Source organism: Eumetopias jubatus, unplaced genomic scaffold, assembly GCF_037043125.1.
Source record: "Eumetopias jubatus isolate StellerSeaLion01/CBP00866 unplaced genomic scaffold, mEumJub1_p1.0 scaffold_7, whole genome shotgun sequence".
Classification (NCBI taxonomy): Eukaryota; Metazoa; Chordata; class Mammalia; order Carnivora; family Otariidae; genus Eumetopias; species Eumetopias jubatus.
The window spans coordinates 3,172,989-3,193,578 of record NW_028274813.1 but is presented as its reverse complement, the minus strand read 5'-3'; the positions used below and the strand labels follow the sequence as shown (position 1 = coordinate 3,193,578).

Sequence of the window (20,590 nt, the reverse complement as noted above, 5' to 3'; positions counted from 1 at the left end):
ACCAAATCATAGGCATGGCAACCCCCACTCTGGAGGGACCTGGTGGTTAACTAGTAGTAACTTGACTCATTCCTGCCTTGCATGCCTGGGAGCTTCTTCAGCCCTGGGATGGCCCAAGCCATGAGCCCCATCGCCTCTTCCCGGGATGGTTCCGCCAAGTCTCATGTGCTGTTGTCTTGGAGAGACTGATTTTGGCACAGGTATGTCTCCAGAGACAAGGAGTGTCACGAAGTCTGAGGCCCTAGATGGTATCTGGGCTCCTTCCCAGAGGCCCCTCACCTCCCCCCAGTCACGGCTTGGGATCTAGCAGGGGACGGGGTTCTGACCATGGGGACAAGGGTCCTGGAGGAAAGGTTGCTGCATCGCAAAGGCTGGGCGGACCCCCAGGCTTTCTCTCGCCCTAGAAGGGGGGGCGGGATCAGAGGGGAGTGGGGGGGGGCCTGGGAGCAGTGACAGCGCAGACACCACCCCAGGACCTTTGAGAGTCCCACCCACTTGGTCCCAGGTCTCCAGGGCAAGGTGGATATCTCTTTCCAGGCATGGACCACCCTCCCCACTCCTACTCTTGCCCAGAGCAGGGCCTGCTGAGCTCTAGCGCAGACCCCCACATGCCCGGGGTGGGGGGGGGGGGCTGGAGTGCCTCTGGCCTCCCGGAGAAGGTCCTGAGCTGGCTGCTCGGTGGCGACTGCAGGAAGGATTACATTCCACCCCTGCACCCTGTGCGTACATATCCAATTACAGAAATGAACAGAGTATCCCCTTACCAAATACCATGGTCTAGTGCAACTTACTTCATTTTTTAAAATGCTGGTGGCTGTACTCATGATTGCCCCACACTGGAGACCACCCAATTATCCCACAACCGGGGAATGGATACACGAATGTGCCATATTTGTAAGAAGGAATGCCATGTGCCGTGAAAATGAAGGAGCTACGGATCCGCCGACACCATGGAGGAACTTCTCAGGCATCACAGGGAGTGAAGGAGTCCTCATCCCACAAATACGTACCTTGTGGCTCCATTTCCAGGAAGTTCTAGAACAGGTCAAGGGGACAGAAAGTGAATCAGTGGTTGCCTGGGGCTGGAGGGCCCACAGGGAGGGGCCACTGAGGAAAATTCTGGAGGGATGGAAATGTTCTATGTTATGATTGGTGCATACGTTGGTCAAAACGTACAGAACTAGATACTTCAAATGGGTGCATTACACTGTATGATAATTTTGCATAAAAGGAAGAAAATGCTGGTTGTTCCAAAAATTGATTGCACGACCTACTTGACGAATCAATGGCTGGTCCTCTCTTCAGACTGTGCTAACATCTGGGGAGGGGAGGGGCAGGAAAATACAGACGTGTGCAAAGGGGACCTCACCATGCCGGCGAGCCGGACAGATGGCTCTGCCAAAGGAAGTTTGAGGGGGAGCATGAGAGGAGTTAAACAAAAGAGGTGAGGGAGAGATGGAGGCAGACAGGAGATTTGCAGGAGCCAAGACAGGAGGTGGGAGGGTCATGAGCTCTCAGGGGGGCCCGGCGGGGGGTGGGGGGCTTGTGGCCTGAGTGCCTCTGGAGGAGGTCTCTTTGTCCAGCCATCCTGTTCTGTGGTGCAGCCCTGTGCCCGATGCTCATAGATTTCTACTGAATGAGTGAATGAATGAATGGGAGAAGACTGAATGCTGAGGGCAGGGAGGGTAGTGTCAGGTGAGGCTGTGAGGCAGACCCCATTGGCTCTATCCCTGAGTGCTGGGAAAGCGCTCCTCAGCAAGCGTGGCGGGACCAGAACCTCCTAGAAAAGCACAGGCAGTCGCCCGCCCCTCCTGATCCCACCACCCTACTCAGAAAGGCTTCTCACTAATTGGCCAAGACCCAGTCCCTGATCAGTTCCATGAAGACTCACCAGCCCATCCTGCAGCTGGGGTCGCTCCCACCGCCACCTCTGCAGCTGCCTCCTCCTGCCCCGATCCCCCCCTTGAGTGGAGTGGACGTTGTGAAAGGCTGTGAGGTCTTCCGCATGCAGAAAGCTGAATGAAGCCAGTAAATCTCGCGAGCCTCGCTCCGAGCGGCCAGTGCGGCTGCGTGGCACCCAGCAGGCCCCAGGCCGGTTAACCCTGCACTCAACAGTTTTGCTTTCTGGTTCTGCAAGAGGGGCCACTATGGCTGTATCCACTGATCTGCCACCGGCTTGTGCATCAGCCGTGTCCCCAGCAGCTTTTCTTGCCAGACACTGGAGGAGGAGGGGGTGGGGGATGTTTGCAGGTATCCTCAGTTTTGAAAACTGGGTGCCCATGTGGGCCAGAGAGAGAGCTCCCAGAGCAGGCACTGTGCCAGGTGAACATGGAGGGGGAGGGGGCCTTGGGGTTGGGCGAGGGGAGAGCCCAACCCCTTCCTGATGGAGGACCTGCCCCTTCTTGCTTCTTTCCTGTTCCCCCAGCTCCACAAGGACTGTAGCTCCACTTCCCCAAAGGCCGCTCTCCAGAGCTAAGAACAGTGATGACGGCACCGCACTAGGCACGGCCCCGAGGTTTGGCACATGAACTCATTTGCTCCCCTAAAGCAGCAAGTTCTAGTATAGTCATCCCCTTGTGCACCTGAGCACGTGAAGTACTGAGTGGTGGCTCCCCAGTCCAGAGCCAGCACGCGGCCGACTTCTGTCCCCACTCCACGCTCCAGCTGTGGGGACTGTCAGCCTCCCACCGTCAGTTTGCCCTCCAGCCAGTGAGGGTCTCCACTACCCCATCCGACCACAGCACTGTCTGCTGCAAGCCCTCCGTTGGTTAGGAATACCGTATGATCCAGAAATTCCACTTCTAGATAGACATTCAAAAGAATTGAAAGCAGGGACGCGAACAGATATTTGCACACTCGTGTTCATAGCGGCGCTATTCACAACAGCCAAAAGGTGGAAAGGACCCAAATGTCCACCGGCAGAGAAATGGATAAACAACATGTGGTCTATCCCTACAGCGGAATATATTCAGTCTTAAACAAGGAAATTCTGGTAGATGCTACAGCATGGATGGACCCGATGGACATTATGCTAAGTGAAATAAGCCAGTCACAAAAGGACAAATTATGTATGATCCCTTTTATGTGAGGTCCCTGCAGAAGTCAAATGCTTTGAGACAGAGTGGTGGGTGCCGGGGGCTGGGGGGCTGGGGTTGGGAAGTTAGTGTTTCAGAGGAGAGAGCCTCGTTTTTGCAGGATGTAAAGAGTCCGGGGAAGGACAGTGGTAATGGTCACACAATTTCTTACTGCCACTCAACTGCACCCTTTAAAATGGTTTTGTGTGTGTGTGTGTGTACTTTTAACACAATTCAAAAAAAAAAAAAAATTAAGCAACACACCCTCCCGGGGCTGTCACCTCCATGGCAGGACCAGCTACATAATTTGCAGGGCCCAGCGTGACATGAAACGGCAGGGGCCCCTCGTTCAAAAATTAGGAAGTTCAAGTTGGCAACAGCCGAGCATTAAGTCAGAGGGGTCTCTTCCGGGCAGAGAAGCCCGTAGGGGGGCAGAGGGGGCAGCCCAAGCAGCGCGCCTTCCCAGGGGGGCTGTCACCTGGCCCCCTCTGTGGCTGCCCTGCAGGGTCCTCCTGAGGAGGGACTTTCTTTCCGGCCAGGGGAAGAGCCCCAGACCTCTGGCCCCCGGACTCTGTGCCTCACGCTCGGCGGCGGGAAATGCTCTTCCAGCAGCTTCCTGCAGGCTCAGGTCCAGGTGCAGCCGGCTCAGCTGAGCTGGGCCGCTTCCGGCTCGTCCTGCCTCGGCCCTGCCCAGCCCGGGCCTACCCACACACCGCGCCGTGGGCATCAGGTGAATGAATCAACTAGACCCAAGTCACCACGTTTTATTCAGAATAATGACAGTCACTAGCAAGCAGCTGGCACCTGGTCTTCCCACAGCCACATGGGATCGTACTCATGTGTCACGGGCGGGAAGGGGCGGGAAGAGGCAAGGGACCCACGCGGGGACACCCGGCCAGTGCGCCTGGGTCCTGTCTTCACCGGCCCCCAGGGGGAACAAGCCGGTCTCCACCCCAGGTGCACATTCAGGGCTGCTCCTTTGCAGCATGCCCATTTGCCTGGCAGGGAGACTGAGGCTGGCCCACAGGTGACCTGGGGACAGGGCAGCTCTCCATCGGCTGGCAGCACCTTCCTGCCTGCCTTGCTGCCCAGCCAGTGTTGCCAGCACAGAGCTGTCGCCATGGTGACGGTGGGAGTCGAAGGGCGCTGGCAAAGTGGCGGCTGGACCACTTGGAAGCCTCACTGTGAGCCTTGGCCTTCCAGGGGCCTTGGGTCCTCTTGTTTTCTCTGGGCCTCAGTTTCCTTATCCGGACAACGGAGCAGGGCCCCAGAGGCTCCAACAGCTTCTCGGCTTCTCCCTGGGTTTGTCTGCTCTTTTCTTCCCTTTCTCCTCTTCTCTTGGCAAAAAATAAACTCAGAAGGTCCTGGGTGGGGTGCGGGGCCTGGGGCATATGCAGACTTCTGAGGGGCCCAGGTTCCTCCCTCCATCAGACACAGGAGGAGGCAAAGGCCTGGCTGGTGGCGAGGGGAGGGGAGAAGGGTCACCTGGCACCCGCTGAGGCCCAGGGCAGCCTCTTCCAGCTTGGGGCCGGGCTGTGGGGGGCCAGGGAGTGACAGGGATGATCCCTCTCTCTTGGCCTGGCCCTGTTTCCAGCACTTGCCACAATCCACGGGCCCCGGCAGGACCAGGCGATACTGTCATGGTGGCAGAAGCCCAGCTCCCCCCGCTCCCCTCCTGGTGTGTCGGCAAGGCCCTGCCCAGCCACACAGTTCCTTCCCAAGAGCCCGGTTCATCGGCAGTCACAGGCTGGAGGACGCTGTCATCCCCCTACCACAAGTTCAGCCTCGGTTTCCCCATCTGTAAAAGACTATGAACAGAGGTTTAGACTCCAACCCCCTCCACCCAGCCCTAGGATCTCCAAGACCTGGTTCCAGTCACCGTCGGCTGGTCTGAGGTGCCACGGGGCCCTGGGGCTCCCTGGACTGTGCCTCGGGCACCTGAGGCGTGTCTGTGGGTAGCAAGTGCTCTCCGCTGTGCCCAGCCCCATTGGGCTAGACTCTAGGCCAGGGGCCTACCACAGTGAAGGGCGGGACCCCAGAACCCACAGTCCCAGTACCAAGAAAAGCAAGCCAGCGCCAGGGTCAACAGGCCCCTCAGTACCTGTGGGGCCCTGGGCTTGATTTCCTTACCTGACGCTCTGGGGTGATCCCAGGTCCTCCCAGTGTGCGATGATTCTGACTGGGGATGGGGGTGGAGATGAGAGGCTGTTCCTAATGGGGTAGGGAAAAGTAATAGGTCACTCTGGGAGGGTCACAAAAAAGGCCCAGCCAGCCCTGCTGGACCAGCCCACCCTCAGGGAATGGATGGGCTCCATGAGGGCTCTGGGCCCCTCTGACAAGTGTGATGTCCTTCCAGTGAGTGACCTGAGCTAGGTCCTGCCCATGTGGTATTCTTGCTCTAGGAAGCAGAACCAACGCAGCAGCATGAGACAGAGATGAGCCGTGTCGGACAGCCCCCCACCTCTGCAGCCCTCAGGGCCCCTGCATCCTGGGCTCTGGGCCTGCCATCCGCTTTTTCCTTCACACCCTGGCCCATGACCCCCGCCTGGAGTGTGTGAGGAGCTGCCTGTGATATGCTGGGGGCCCCCTTGGGCCCCAGCACCCCTACACAACCTAGAGGCAGGAGGCTTGGGGGGCTTTGGTGGCAGCCCTGCCAGTGATCAGTCAGCTAGTCAACAAGCTAAAGCATCACTCAGCACATGGGGTGCATATGGGGAGGCAGGGCTATGGGGGGGGGACCGGAGACCCCTGCCATGCCCTCCAGCCAACCCCTTCCCCAGGCTCAGAGAGCCTTAGCCCAATCTTCCCGGGATGGGGGTTCCCTTCCCATCAGGGGCAGCCCTGGGCACCCAAGCCCTGCCCCAGGCACCAGCTGTCCATACCCAGGCTAATATCCCCACATGCTCTGGTCCCGGTTGGGAAGACAAAGACCTCAGTTTGGGATCACTGTGGAGGTTCAGGAAATGCCCACCGTGTGGCCCCGTCCACCCCACTCAACGCTGTAACGGAGGGACCAGCCCGATCACCTGGGCTCTGGTGACCAGGGCGGGCTCTGTGGTGGAGAGGGCCCTCCAGCTGAGCCTAAAGCATCAACCAAGATAGAAGAAGTGGGGAGGGCATTCAGGCAGGGGCACAGCCCCCGCGAAGGCGCCTCGACCTCTTGCCAGTAGCAGGGAGGTGGGACCTCCTGAAACAGGCTGCATGGTCAGGGCTGGGGCTGCGGGACTCAACAGGACGATGGCAGGAGTGGCGGGGCTCTCCAGCAGCCCCTCCTTCCCGCTCAGCCATAGAGTTCCAGAATTTGTTCACAGGGCTCAAATATATGCTGGGTTTTCCTTATGCATAATCTGTGATTTATACCACTCAGTCTTCCAGAGAGAATTAGCAACAGCCTACAGAAAGTCAAAAACGATCAACTCATAACAACAAGAATAGATAATATTGAACAATCAAGAATGTGGGGGAGACACGCACTTACCCAATTCCCCGGGCACTACCGCTCGGTAATTGTGCATCACAAGTAGCTATGAGTTTCCTGGCGGGCAAGGCATAAAGGGAGAATGGGCGGTAGGAACTTCATCTGACCGAGGGGAGTATGTTAGGCAATCGGGAGGCTCACGCTTATTCCCAGAAAGGAGCATTCTAGTGAACTGATATCCTAAACCGCAGGCAGCTGATGCTTTCCATGGGAGGGCCACTGGCGACAGATTAGAAACTGTGTTGGGTATTAAGGAGGGCACGTTCTGCATGGAGCCCTGGGTGTTACACGCAAACAATGCATCATGGGTCACCACATCAAAAACTCATGATGGAATGTATGGTGACTAACATAGCATAATAAAATTAAAAAAAAACCCAAAAACCCAAAAACCTGCTGGCCCGGACCCTGTGGGGCCCTGTCCACTGTGTGGTGCCAGGGTGTTGGCTTTGGGCCTCTGGGCCCCGCTACCCCAGCTCTTCCGCGTCTCAGGAGCAACGCGGATCAGGTGCCTTTTTCAGGAGCCCCGGGCCCCGCCGTGGTGGGAGAAGCTGGCCGGGGCCAGACCATGCAGGGCCTCCCGGCCAGGCTGACGGAGTGGCTGGGAGTCCTTGAACGTTGGGAGTGGAGGGGGACCCTTGTCATGTAACTCGGGGGCCGGACTGGAGGGTCTGCTGGAAGGCAAGTGAGGGGTTGTCAGGCTACTGTGGGAGCGAGCAGAGCAGCCCCGTGATGAACGAGTGCAGGCGTGAATGACAGAAGGAGGCTGTGCTCGGGACTGGAGCAGGTGGGCCCCCTGTCCCGGCTGTGCTGCAGGCCCAAGTGCCCCAGGAGGGGCTCTGGCCGAGCATGCGGGAAGGGGACTGTGTGCTTGGCCCACTGGGAAATCGGCAGCGTTCTGTGGTGGCTGCAAGTGGAGTAGGGGACTCAGCTGCCCCCTGCACGGTAGCTGCCTGGAGCCACAGCTGTCCTCCAGGGTGGGCCCCGCGGGGCAGAGGGGGGCTGCCCGCGCCCTCGCTCCGGAGCTCTCTCTCGGAGCACCAGGGACCCACGGGGTGGGGGGGGCACTGAGGCCAGCGGTGGGCTGCAGGGTCTGGGCAAGCACTTCCTCTTCCTGAGTTGTATCACACAGCACGAGCCGGGACATGAGATCCTAACAAACAGGCTCAGAACCTTGTTTTTTTTTAATGATCATCTAGATTTTTTTATTTAACAGTTTTATTGAGATATATATACCTACCATAAAATTCACCCCCTGAAAATGTATGATCCAGTGGTTGTGCCACCATCACCATTCTAGAACATTTTTGTCGTCAGAAACAAACACTGGACCCATTAAAAATTAGTCTCTACTTTCCCTACTCCCCCAGCTCCCAGCAACCACTAATCCTCCGGCCTCTATAGATTTGTCTATTCTGGACATTTCCTATAAATGGAATCATTATACGTGGCTTTTTGTGCCTCATTTCTTTCACTTAGGGGGATGTTTTCAAGGTTCATCCTCGTGGTGTGACGAGACAGTGTTTCCTCTCTTCTAGGGGTCGAATGATGTGCCATCATTCGGAGAGACCACATTTTGTTCATCCATTCCTCCGTTGAGGGACATTAAGTTATTTCTACTTTTTAGCTATTATGAATAATGCTGTATGACCGTTGGGGTACAAGTTATTATGTGAACATATGTTTTCATTTCTCTCTCTTTTTTAAAGATTTTATTTATTTATTTGACAGAGAGAGCACAAGCAGGGGGAGCGGCAGGCAGAGGGAGAGGGAGAAGCAGACTCCCCGCTGAGCAGGAAGCCTGATGTGGGGCTCGATCCCAGGACCTGGGATCATGACCTGAGCTGAAGGCAGACACTTCACCAACTGAGCCACCCAGGCGCCCCTGTTTTCATTTCTCTTGAGTGTATCCCTAGAAGGAGGATTTCTGGGTCTTACGATAACTCTGTTTAACTTTTTGAGGAACTGGCAGAATGCTTTTCAGAGCGGCTGCACCATTTTGCATTCCCACCAGCAGCGGATGAGGGTTCCAGTTTCTCCATGTACTCGCCAAAATTTGTTATTGTCTGTCTTTTCGATACTGGGTGTGAAGTGAGATCTCACTGTAGCTTTGATTTGCATTTCTCTCATGACTCAGGATGGTGAGCATCTTTTGATGTATTTATTGGCCATTTACATATCTTCTTGGGAGAAATGTCTATTCAGATCCTCAGTCCATTTTTTTTTTGGAAATAGCCTTTATTTTTTAGGTTCGCAACAAAAGTTGAGTGGAAGGTGGAGATTTCCCACCCCACCCGGAGCCTCATCCATTTTTTTTTAAATAGATTGTAGCATATGCTTTTTTTTTTTTTTTGATTTTCTCTTTTAAGCAATCTCTACACCCAACGTGGGGGTCGAATTTACAACCCCAAGATCAAGAGTGGTGTGCTCCACCAACCCAGGCAGCCAGGTGCCCCCTGCCAATCCATATTTGTTTTTTTAAAGTAGACTATGCCTGGCGTGGAGTCCAATGCGGCTCTTTAACTCACAACCCTGAGATCAAGACCTGAACTGAGATCGAGTCAGAAGCTTAACCGACTGAGCCACCCAGGTGCACCCCCCCATCCATTTTTTTAAAGATTTTTTTTTATTAACATATAATGTATTATTTGTTTCAGGGTACAGGTCTGTGATTCATCAGTCTTACACAATTCACAGCGCTCACCATAGCACATACCCTCCCCAGTGTCCATCACCCAGCCACCCCATCCCTCCCACCCCCCTCCACTCCAGCAACCCTCAGTTTGTTTCCTGAGATTAAGAGTCTCTTATGGTTTGTCTCCCTCTCTGGTTTCATCTTGTTTCATTTTTCCCTCCCTTCCGCATGATCCTCTGTCTTGTTTCTCAAATTCTTCATATCAGTGAGATCATATGATAATTGTCTTTCTCTGATTGACTTATTTCGCTCAGCATAATACCTTCCGGTTCCATCCACGTCGTCGCAAATGGCAAGATTTCATCTTTTTGACGGCTGCATAATATTCCTTTGTATATCTAGCCCACATCTTCTTCATCCATTCATCTGTTGATGAACATCTAGGCTCTTTCCACAGTTTGGCTATTGTGGACATTGCTGTTACAAACACTGGGGTGCACGTACCCCTTTGGGTCCCTACATCTGTATCTTCAGGGTAAATACCCAGTAGCGCAATTGCTGGGTCGTAGGGCAGCTCTGTTTTCAACTGTTTGAGGAACCTCCGTACTGTTTTCCAGAGTGGCTGCACCAGCTTGCATTGCCACCAACAGTGTAGGAGGGCTCCCCTTTCTCCGCATCCGCGCCAACATCTGTCATTTTCCTGACTTGTTCATTTTAGCCATTCTGACTGCTGTGAGGTGGTATCTCATTGAGGTTTTGATTTGTATTTCCCTGATGCTGAGTGATTTTTGAGCACTTTTTCATGTGTCTGTTGGCCATTTGGATGTCTTCTTTGCAGAAATGTCTGTTCACGTCTTCTGCCCATTTCTTGATTGGATTATTTGTTCTTTGGGTGTTGAGGTTTTTTTTTTTTTAAGATTTTGTTTATTTATTTTGAGAGAGAGAGAGAGTAGGAGCAGGGGAAGGGGCAGAGGCAGAGGGAGAGAGAGCATCTCAAGCAGACTCCACGCTGAGCACGGAGCCTGACAGGGGCTTGATCCCACAACTGTGTGATCACTACCTAAGCCAAAACCAAGTCGGACACTCAACCGACTGTGCCACCCAGGTGCCCCCGCCATTGATTTTTTAATGGTGAAACAACAAGGGTCATTTTCTTGCTCTTGCTTCGCGTCCATTATGGCAGGGTCTCTGGTCCTCTCACTCCTGGATGCCGGCTGATGGAGCTTCACTGTTTGCTATGCAGCAGGGGAGGGAAAGAGGAAGGGTTAAGTCACCCGCTGGCTCTAAGAGCTTCTGCCCAGAGATAATACATGTCACTTCTACTCACATTTCGGTGGCAAAGGGAGTCTCCCAGCCATGTTTAACTCCAAAGAGATAGGCGATAGTCCTGTATGCCAGGAAAGAGTGGACATGCTTAAAGACTCACAGGAGTAAAATAAGGTTCTTTCCTGCAGGGCTTCTCAGCGCCTTTACTGGGTATCGTTCACTGTCTCCCCTTGGCAGGGAGTGGGATGCAGCAGGCCGAGCAGCCTAGGCTTACTCAACTGGGGAACTCTTTTCTCCTAGAGCATCTCACAGGATGAGTATTCCCTGGAGTCTCCTTTGGGGACCACTGCCTGGGCTGGTGGCCACTTCCTAGAGTAGGGTGGGCAAAGTTTTTGAAAAGCACTATGTAGTAGATATTTCAGGATTTGTGAGCCATAGAGACAAGCTACTCAGCTCTGCTGTTGTGATGAAAAGACAGTTGCATGTAACATGTAAACAGATGGCATAACAGGTTATGTGTAGATACTGAAACTTGAATTTCATGGAATTCTCGAGGGTCACAAATTAGTCTTCTTTTATTGATTTTTTTCAACCATTAAAAATGTAGGGACGCCTGGGTAGTTCAGTCGGTGAGGCGTCTGCCTTCGGCTCAGGTCATGATCTCAGGGTCCTGGGGTCGAGTACCGCGTCGGGCTCCCTGCTCAGCGGGGAGTCGGCTTCTCCCTCTGCTCCTCCGCCTCCCTCTTGCTCGTGTGCGCACGTGTTCTCTCTCTCTCAAATAAATAAATAAAATCTTTTTTAAAATTATAATTTATTTTTACATAAATAAATATTATTTATAAAAATAATTAATAATAAAATAATAAAAATAATTAAAAAATTAACAAATATATAAAACCATTCTCAGCTCGCGGCTGTCCAAATACAGGTGGTGGGCTGGGTTTGGCAGTAGTTGCTCACCCCTGTCCTCAAGGCTGGAGCCCTGCCTGACACCTTCACCTGGCATTCAAGCTCCTTCATATTTCTGGGCTTCATCTGCTGCCGCATCTCCACACAGAGCCTAGCAGTGGGCCATGGTGGACCTTTTTCCAGGAACATCACATTCTTCGCTCTCAGGAGGCCTCTGCACAGTCTGTTCCTCGTACTGGGAATGCCCTTCCGGAGATCTAGGTTTGGGAAACCTGAGGCTTCTTTTGACTAGGTAGAATAAGAAGCTTGCAATGCTTTCGGCTCCTTCAACCCCAAGGTGCCCTTGTTGGTTATATTCTGATATTTTATAAATGTATCTGTTTCCCCAACTAGGCATGAGCTTCTGGAGGATAGGGACCCTGTCCTCCAGAATTCTGATCTCCAGGCCCAAGGGAGGGAGACCTGGCATGGAGTCTGGGCTGCTGGAGAGTGAAGGAAACGGAACTAGGTAGGAGGGGTGCCCCAAGGCGGGGTCCTGGCCTGGTCAAAGGTGGTGAGGTGGGTTGGGTTTGGAATGCTGGGGGTTCCTGAAGGTTTTAGGGTGATGCTAGGAGAGGTAGGCTTGCTGTAGTTCAACAGTAGGGTGCCTTGAGGGGTTCTTGAGGAGAGGAGGGGCTTAATGATATTGCTGTTCGGGGTGAGGTCCCGCTTTCGAGGCCCCGTCCTGGCACTCTTTGGAGGTGTCCAGATGAAAGTCCCGAACAAGCTATGGGAAGGCCCAGGTTCAAGTTCTGGTTCTGCCGTTCAACTTCCTGCGGGGTCTTGAACAAGTCACTTTTCCTCCTGGGGCTTCAGTTTCCACATCTGTGAAATGGAAGCAATAATCCTTGCAGTGGAGGCCTCCTGGGGTTGCTCTACAGGGTCAAAGTGACTGTGAGGAACAGAGGATGATGGCGGACAGCACTGGACTCTCTTTAGTGGGTATTAATGTGTGCTGGACACTGTGGAGGTGGTGACGGTCAGGAGGCGGCAAGCACAGGCCTTGCAGAGAGCTGACCTGTCGCCGTGTCCCTAGCCCTTGGCACAACATGGGCACCTTAGGCGCGTGGCCCAGGCGTGAAGAGTGCAGGATGGGGCACCTGGGTGGCTCAGTCGGTTGGGTGTCTGCCTTTGGCTCAGGTCATGGTCCCAGGTACTGGGATCGAGCCCCTCATCGCATTGTCAGGCTCCCCACTCCACAGCGAGTCTGTTTGTCCCTCTGCCCCTCCCCCCTCTCGTGGGCACGTGCACTCTCTCTCTCTCTCTCTCTCTCGTGTTCTCTCTCTCACGCTCTCTCTCTCTCCAGATACATGAAAACTAAAATCTTTTTTTTTTAAAGATTTTATTTATTTATTTGAGAGAGAGAATGAGATAGAGAGAGCATGAGAGGGGGGAGGGTCAGAGGGAGAAGCAGACTCCCCTGCTGAGCAGGGAGCCCGATGCCAGGGACTCGATCCCAGGACTCCAGGATCATGACCTGAGCCGAAGGCAGTCGCTTAACCAACTGAGCCACCCAGGCGCCCTGAAAACTAAAATCTTGAGAAAAGAGTGCAGGAGGCCTGATGCGGGGTCTGGACGAGAGTGGCTTGGGGCTCTGCCAGGTGGTTCTGAGAACTGCAGTAAACCATAGCATCGTCTGCACACACCATGCCCCCTGTTCTCTAGGAACTGGGCATCGAGCTTCCTGTGGCAGATAACATTTGGACCTGAATCCGAGCCAGAAGTTCCCCTCATTTTACAAATGGGGAAACTGAGGCCAGCAAGTGTCAGGGACGGGCTCGGGGGCTCTCAGGCTGCCAGAGGTGGGCCAGTCTTGGCCCAGGCTCGGGGCTCCACTGGACTCTCCCCTGAGGGTCCCACCCAGACACTCCGCTGCAGCACCAGAGAGTCTTGGCGGCTGTGCCTTGTCCCTGGGAAACACAGATGCCAGGATGTTCGGGGAGTCGGTGCCGCTAATTAGTCACATCATTTTTGGCATCTCACACAGCCTCGGGGAACTGGAGAATGTCATTGTCAAAGTATTTTTGAATATTTGCCTTCTCAGCAAGAAGATGCTGTGAGAACACTCTGTCTTCCATTCGGGTGTGGATACTAACAAAAATAACAAGCACCGCGAGCTAGAAGGATCTGGGAGCTCGGGAGAGAGGCCTAGGGAAACCTGGTGCTGCCGGTTACAGCTGCTCACTCTGCCCTCTGGGCCTCGTGTCCTACCATAAAATGGCTCATTCATTTCTCAGATATTTGTGGAAGCCCAGTGTGTGCCATGCACTACTCTAGGCTCTGGAGAAACAACTGGGAACAAGACAGACAGGAATCCCTGCCCTCAAGGGGCTACCATCCTAAGGGGGAGCCAGGCGGTACGAGTCAATAAGCTCTGCTGGCTTGTGGCATGTGTAAAGGAGAAACTAAAGTGTGTTGGGTGGCGGGAGGGGTGGCCTTCTTCAAGAGAGTACTCGAAGATGATTCACTGAGAAGGTAAGATCCGAGTCAGGATCTGAAGGAGATGAAGAGTGAGCCCAGGACAGCTCCAGAGAAAAGCGTTCCTAGGACACAGAACAGCAGGTGCAAGGGCCCTGAGGTCTGGGAATGCTTGGTTTGTCTGAGGATCAGCAGGAAGGCCAGTAGTGCTGGAGCCAGGTGGTGACACAGAGAAGGTGAGATGACAAGACAGTATTTGGTAGGTCCCAGGGGCCTGCTGTGGAGGGCCTTATAAACCACTGGACAGCCTTTGTTTTCTTTTTTCTTTTTCTTTCTTTCTTTCTTTTTTTTCTTTTTTGGTGCAAAAAGGTGGCTTCATTAAAGCCCAGGGAGAGGACCCGTGGGCAGAAACAGCTGCTGAAAGCCTTTGTTTTCATTCTGAGTAAGCTGGGAGCCACTGGGAGGTTTAGGGCAGGGGCATGACATGATCTGTTTTCTGCGTTAAGCATCTTCCTCTAGTGCTCATCGGTCAATGGCGGAAGCAGACAGTCTAGGGGAGAGGTGACAGGGCCATACCAGCGTGTGGGTGGTGGAGGAAGGAGAGGGGCTGGATTCCACACATTTCTGGAGGCAGAATGGAGGCTGGATGTGGAGTCTGAGAGAAAGGAGCCAAGATGCCTCCAAGGTTTTGGCATGAGCATGTGGGAGAAGAGGTGACCTGCCCTCGAGGGGGACCCGGGGTGGGCTCAGCGTTGAGATGTGTGTGGTGCCCATTGGTCAACTCTGGGCAGACTGGAGCAGGTGGCTGGACTTGAGGCCAAGTCCTGGCTGGAGACATAGAGTTGGGAGTCCTCCGAGTAGAGGTGTTATTTAAAGCCAGGAGCCTGCCTGAGATCCCTGAGCGGGGAACAAGAGCAGAGGCTTGGGGCCAACACAGTAAAAGCAGCATCTCTGTCCCTGCACAGGGCAGCACCTGGGGGGGTGCTCAGCCCAGATGGTTACTTCACTATCACCACAAAAGCCATGCTGGTGCTCAGGCCCCTCCATCAGACCACTGCCTCCTCCGGGACTGTGGGTCACAGCCCAAGAATCCAGGGCTTGTCCTTTAGACAGGAGCGGCTGGTGGGAATACGGAGGGACAGAGGGCAGGGTATGCGGCTATGTCTAGACGCCCAGCATCCTTGTGCAGTGGGCCTCTGCACTGAAGTTGAAGGCTGGACTCCAACACTGGTCCCTCAATTCTTTGTGCGTGCTTGTGTGTGTGTGTGTGTGTGTGTGTGTGTGTGTGTGTGTTTGAAATGCATGTAACAAAATTCATCATTTTCACCATTCTGAAATGTACAATGCAGTGACATTAAGGATGTTCACAGCGTTGTGCAGTCATATCTGTTATCTGGGTGTAGAACTTCGTCGTCACTGAGCAACAAAGCTCATACCCATCAAACAGTCCCTCCTATTTCTCCCTGCACCGGAGCCTGACAACCACAAAGCTACCTTCTGTCTCTATGGATTTGCCTGTTCTGGACATTTTGTGTAAATGCCATCAGACACCCTGTGACCTTCTGGGCTGGTTTCTTTCCCTTAGTGTAATGCTGTCAAGGACATCCATGTTGTAGCTTGTGTCCGTGCATAGTTCATTTTTTTTTCCCTTAAGCTTTTATTTATTTATTTATTTGAGAGAACAAGCACAAGCAGGGGGAGGGGCAGAGGGAGAGGAAGAAGCAGACCTCCCGCCGAGCAGGGAGCCCGACGCGGGACTCGATCCCAGGACCCCGAGATCGTGACCCGAGCCGAAGGCAGACGCTTCACCGACTGAGCCGCCCAGGCGCCCCGGGCACAGTCCATTTCTTGTTAGGGCTCAGTCCCCCATTCTTGGCCAGGTCTGTGACGTCCAGGTGGACAGTCCCCACCCTACGTCAGCTGCCACGGGGATGGTTAAATACCCCGGGGAGAAGTGAGTGCCGTGCCAGGGCGCAGAGGGGCAGGGCTGGGGCTCACGCTGCGGGCAGAGGTGGTGAGGGCGACTCGTGGCCGCTTGGGAGGAGGCTTCCACGGTCAGGGGTCACTCCTCAGCTTTGCCCTCAGCTGAGCTCGGAGCGGGCGCTCCTCATGGGCGAGGCCGGCGGCCGCGCAACCGTCCAGGCTTCCCGGGTTTGGTGTTGCTCTCTGCCCTTCTCCTGTCTTTGTCCCTTTCTTCTCACTCTGGTCGGCTGGGACTGGAGGTAAATGATTGGGCCCCACCACCATCTTTCCTTTCCTTCTAAGACTTTCTGAGATTTCCGAGGCAGCCCTTTGGGACAGGCTTCACCCCCTCCTCAGAGGGGAAGCAGGGGCAGGGAGGCCTCTCGGAGGAGAGGGCCACGGCTGGTGACCAAGGTGGGGGGCTGGTCCAGGTCTGTGTGGTTCCCCCACCGGCTCCGAAAATGCTGGGCGTCTAGTGAAGGAGGCCCGATGCCATCCGTGTGGTCCCCCCATTAAGAGGATGCTGCCCTCCTGGGGCACCCTTCCAGAAGCCCCCTCTCCCGAGACCCCCTGCGTGCCAGGCCAGGGGGGGCAGATGCCAGCGAGCCAGCCGTGAGGGCAGTAAGGGCAGAAGGAGGGCGGTGTGGGGGGAGGCCTCTTGGGCCCTGACAGACGTCCCTGCGCGAGCGGCCCTGGTGGCCTTCCCCAGGCCTCACCTGCACCTGCATCAGCCCCGGCAGCCCCCCAGCCGGCACCGCGAGGAGGCCCAGGCGCAGCCTCCGCTAGGCCAGGCTCCAGCGAGGGGCGGGAGCCCCAGCATGAGCAGCACAGGCCTGGACAGACAGACAGGCCCCTGTGCCCGGGGGGAGTCTAGCCAGGGAGTGATAACAAGAACAAAGAGAGCCATAACTGTCGTGGAGATAAGGCTGAGACGGGGTGCGGCAGGGAGGAGGCCGTGGGGGTGGGCTGCTGGAGGTGGGGCGCTGCGCATGCTGTCTGAGGGGAGCCCGCTGAACGGGGTGGAGGCAGCCTGTGAGGACGCAGGGAAAGGGGTCCCAGGCTGAGGAACAGCCGCTGGCCTGTGCAAAGCCCTGGAGGCAGGAGGGGAGCGAGAGGCAGGGAGTGGAGCTCAAGGAGGGAGGGAGGTGGGCCACATCCTGTGGGGAGGGCAGCAGGAAGCCCCTGGAAGGACGGAAGGCTAAGATCCAGTCTGTGTTTCCAAGATCATCTCTGGCCGTCCAGTGATTAGGCGATGGAGCGCTGGGAGGGAGGGGGGCAGCCTGGCCCTGGGGAAGGCTCCGCGTGGCTCTCCTGGGCCTGGCCCCAATGCAGTGACCTGTCCCCAGGACTGTATGTCAACAGAGCTCTCAGCACGCCCACCTGCCACCTGCCAGAGCCACCAGTCTCTGCTGGGTCTCATGGCGAATTTAGCAGGTCTGCCTTCTCTCTTACAGGGTCCTGTGGGGGAAGGGGGGGCCGTCACTCCCGCTGTCACTGCTGTGGATAAGGGTTGGGTCCCCAGAATGGAAACCGCACGCTGGAAGGCGGTTTCTCTCTGAGAAAAGGAACACTCCTCCCTCTGGGGGTCCAAATGCCTGGGTGCGGCCAGAAGACAGCCTGCGAGCTGCCATCTGCCAGCCGCGGGGCTACCTGGGAAGCCAGAGCTATGCTCAGCGTTTCTTTCCCGCCGATATGCTGGCGCTCTGACTGTTTTGTTTAGGTGTCCCAGGCTGACCCCCGACCAAGTCTGCAGCCGCTGCGGCGTGCGAGGCCCGGTGCTGAGCAGGGATCCCAGACACACGGGCACAGATGAGGCCTCGTGGAGCTTATTTTTCAGGGGCAGGGAAAGACAGGTAGCACCACCCATAGGTCATTACCATCGTGATTGGTGCCAGGTGGGCTGGGACAGGGGCCTGAGTTGGTCACAGAGGTCAGAAGAGCTCCCAGAGGAGGTGACCTGTGAGGTGAGTCATGAAGGACAAGTGGACACAGTTTGGGCCATGTAGCCTGCTAAGAGGAGCATCCCCTGGGAAGGAAAGGTCTCCAAAATGGGGGACTCTTGAGGCAGACCGGAGCCGGGAGACTGTGGCCTCCAGCGTGGAGACTTGCCTTGGCCACCTTTGAGGCCTGGGGCTGGGGTCTGTCTCTGCCGGTCCCCCCATGTGCCTGTGGCCCCTTGAGGGAGTCACCCTGGGAGGCCTCCTTCTTACCAGGCCAGCAGCTATGTCCCAAACCCTCTGGGGAGCTTCTGAAGAGTGAGGTGGTCTGGGCCGGAAAGGGCCTGGGTCTACTTCCCTTCCCACGTCCTGCCCTGCTGACAGACCCCGGCTCAGGTCTCTCCTCTGTAACTGCACGATGGTGAACTGGCCAATCAGGGGTCTGTGGGATGAGAAGCCTCGGGGTGGTCCTCCTATGGTCACCTAGCTAAGTCAGCAGCACCCAAGGAGGCTGGTGTGGAGCCAGACAGCGAAATCTCCAGGCCCTGCAGGGAGGCTCTCCCATCCTCCCCTTGCAAATGAGGGATGCAAACCAAACAAAATATACAGAAATACCAGGCTCCGTGTGATGTCTTCTGTGTGTTTCCTTCCTCCTGATTCCTCTTTGTTAATCATCTCTACTTAACCAGCTTTATTGGGATAGAATTCGTCTACCATACAATTTACCCGTTTAAACTATACAATTCAGGAGTGTGCGGTATATTCACAGAGCTGTGCAACTGTCGCCACGATCAATTTTAGAACATTTCATCACCTCAGAAAGAAACCCCACACTCATTAGCAGTCACTTCCTATTGCCCTACCCCTCCAGACCCCTGGCAACCACTAATCTACTTTCTGTCTCTCGACATCTGCCTGCTCTGGACATTTCCTATAGATGCAATCGTATACAATGTGGTCTCCTATGACTGGCTTCTTTCATTTAGCATAATGTTGTCAGAGTTCATCCATGATCCATGTTGTTGCCTCTGGTAGTGCTTCTTTCCTTTTCATGAGCAATATGCCATCATATGGAGAGATCGCATTGTGTTTATCCATTCATCAGTTGATGGACATTGTTTCTTTCTTTTTAAATTTTTTTAACTTCAAATTTTTTTATTTTTAAAGATTTTATTTCTTTATTTGATAGAGAGAGCACAAGCAGGGGGAGCGGCAGGCAGAGGGAGAGGGAGAAGCAGGCTCCCCGCTCGGCAGGGACCCTGGGATCATGACCTGAGCTGAAGGCAGACGCTTAACCAACTGAGCCAGACAGGGCTCAGTTGGTTAAGCCAGGCACCCCTCTTTCTTTTTTTTAAAGATTTATTTATTTGCGTGCAAGAGAGAGAGAGAGAGCGCGCGCGCGCGCGCGCACACACACACACACACGCATGGCGGCGGGGGGTGGGGGTGGGGTGGGGGAGAAGGAGGGGAAAGAATCTCAAGCCGACTCCGTGCCCAGTGCATGAGCCCAATGTGGGGCTCGATCCCACAACCCTGAGATCATAACCTGAGCCGACATCAAGAGCAGGACGCTTAACTGACTGAGGCACCCAGGCGCCCCATTCTTTTCATTTTCTGAAAAGGTTTTATTGCGTAGAGAGGGGGTGGGTTTTCAGTCCCTCCTGGCTGCTGCTTTCCTCATGGTTGCCAGGACCTTGCTCAGCTCATCTTTTGTCCTCTTGGCACAGACGTGTGTCACCATACTTTTCTTGTTGACCTTGAGGGCCCCCTTGTCCTTGGAGACCTTGAGCAGCGTCATGACACGCCACTCATATGAGGCAAAGCCACACATCTCTTGGATCATGTCCTGAACAGATTTTGGTGTGGCTGCTGAGGCGTCCACCGTGGTGGTGGCTGTACTTCTGCTGGCTCGTGTCCTTGGTCACCTTGTGGCCCTTGTTGAGGCCCACGGGCCACAGGGGAGCGCAGAGCCATAGCTGCTGCCCCTCCATGGCTACTGAGACAGAGGGGCTGGACACTGTTTCTTTTTGGCTTCTGTAAATAATACTGCTATGGACATTTATGTATGAGTGTTTGTGCAGACATACACTTTCGATTCTTTTGGTTAGACATCTAATAGTGGGATTGCTGGGTCATATAGTAACTCTACATTTAACTTTTTTTCCCCTATTTTTTCCATATTTAACTTTCTGAGGAACTGCCAGACTGTTTTCCAAAGTGGCTGCACCATTTCACATACCCAGGAGCAGGGTATGAAGGTTCCAATTTCTCCACATCCTCACGAACGCTGGCTATTATCTTTTTTCACTCCAGCCATCCTAGTGGATATGAAGTGGTATCTCATTGTAGTTTTTTTTAAAGATTTTATTTTTTATTTATTCATGAAAGACAGACAGAGAGAGAGAGAGAGAGAGAGAGAGGCAGAGGGAGAAGCAGGCTCCCAAGGAGCAGGGAGCCCGACGCGGGACTCGATCCCAGGACCCTGGGATCATGACCTGAGCCGAAGGCAGACGCTTAACCATCTGAGCCACCCAGGCGCCCTCATTGTAGTTTTGATTTGCATTTCCCTGATAACTGATGTTGAGCATCTTTTCAGGCGCTCACTGGCCATTTGTAGATCTTCTTTGGAGACATGTCTACTCAGATACTTCACCCATTTTAAAACTGGGTTATTCAATCTTTTTATTATTGAGTGGTGAGAGTTCTTTCTATATTCAGATAAAGTCTCTTACCAGGCATGATTTGCAAATATTGCCTCCCATTGTGTGGACTGTCTTTTCCCTTTCTTGATGGTATCATTTGGCAACACAAAATTTTTGAATTTTGAAGAACTCTGATTTATCGACTTCTTTCTTTTGTTCCTTATGCTTTG

The 20,590-nt window shown here is 54.3% G+C and overlaps 1 pseudogene; it reads right to left on the bottom strand.

Moving 5' to 3' along the window:
• Nucleotides 1–19,369: 19,369 nt before the first annotated feature.
• On the bottom strand, nucleotides 19,370–19,692 carry LOC114209631 (large ribosomal subunit protein eL36 pseudogene; annotated as a pseudogene).
• Nucleotides 19,693–20,590: the final 898 nt, after the last annotated feature.